Source organism: Wyeomyia smithii, chromosome 2 (genome assembly GCF_029784165.1).
Source record: "Wyeomyia smithii strain HCP4-BCI-WySm-NY-G18 chromosome 2, ASM2978416v1, whole genome shotgun sequence".
Classification (NCBI taxonomy): Eukaryota; Metazoa; Arthropoda; class Insecta; order Diptera; family Culicidae; genus Wyeomyia; species Wyeomyia smithii.
Window position 1 is genome coordinate 165,660,381 of NC_073695.1, and position 1,397 is coordinate 165,661,777.

Genomic DNA, 1,397 nt, shown 5'->3' on the forward strand with positions numbered 1-1,397 from the left:
GGACTCGAACCCACAACTTCCAATCTCCGGTCAGATGTGTTCCCGTTACACCACCGCAGAACGTTAAAGACGTAGTTCTAGAATCGAGTTTTGTATCGCTTATCCAATTCTCGCACTTCGTAAATTTACTCAGTAGAGACTATTATTTATAGCTGGCTATTGTTTCAACACCCTCAGTGGAAGTTGGAATGACTTCTCAGTGTGAGAGATAGAAACGTGCCAGTAAGTTGCCATCTCTACCAGCAGCAACATCGACTTGCGTCACAAACATTTTTACTTTTCTTTTTTCGACTCTAAGCAAAGTCATGCTATTTTTTAATTTTAATTTAAGGAGTAAATGTAGTAATGAAGATAGAAAATTAAACTAACTGAAAATATGATTGTAGAAACTACGAAAAATATAGTTCAGCAGGTGGGACTCGAACCCACAACTTCCAATCTCCGGTCAGATGTGTTCCCGTTACACCACCGCAGAACGTTAAAGACGTAGTTCTAGAATCGAGTTTTGTATCGCTTATCCAATTCTCGCACTTCGTACATTTACTCAGTAGAGACTATTATTTATAGCTGGCTATTGTTTCAACACCCTCAGTGGAAGTTGGAATGACTTCTCAGTGTGAGAGATAGAAACGTGCCAGTAAGTTGCCATCTCTACCAGCAGCAACATCGACTTGCGTCACAAACATTTTTACTTTTCTTTTTTCGACTCTAAGCAAAGTCATGCTATTTTTTAATTTTAATTTAAGGAGTAAATGTAGTAATGAAGATAGAAAATTAAACTAACTGAAAATATGATTGTAGAAACTACGAAAAATATAGTTCAGCAGGTGGGACTCGAACCCACAACTTCCAATCTCCGGTCAGATGTGTTCCCGTTACACCACCGCAGAACGTTAAAGACGTAGTTCTAGAATCGAGTTTTGTATCGCTTATCCAATTCTCGCACTTCGTACATTTACTCAGTAGAGACTATTATTTATAGCTGGCTATTGTTTCAACACCCTCAGTGGAAGTTGGAATGACTTCTCAGTGTGAGAGATAGAAACGTGCCAGTAAGTTGCCATCTCTACCAGCAGCAACATCGACTTGCGTCACAAACATTTTTACTTTTCTTTTCTCGACTCTAAGCAAAGTCATGCTATTTTTTAATTTTAATTTAAGGAGTAAATGTAGTAATGAAGATAGAAAATTAAACTAACTGAAAATATGATTGTAGAAACTACGAAAAATATAGTTCAGCAGGTGGGACTCGAACCCACAACTTCTAATCTCCGGTCAGATGTGTTCCCGTTACACCACCGCAGAACGTTAAAGACGTAGTTCTAGAATCGAGTTTTGTATCGCTTATCCAATTCTCGCACTTCGTACATTTACTCAGTAGAGACTATTATTTATAG

General features: G+C 38.1%; 1 non-coding gene across 1 annotated transcript; it reads right to left on the minus strand.

The window, feature by feature from the left end:
• Window positions 1-1,234: 1,234 nt before the first annotated feature.
• Trnas-gga (transfer RNA serine (anticodon GGA)) lies at window positions 1,235-1,305 on the minus strand. Its single transcript has one exon. It is a non-coding gene; the product is annotated as a tRNA-Ser (tRNA).
• Between the last annotated feature and the right edge of the window lie 92 nt (window positions 1,306-1,397).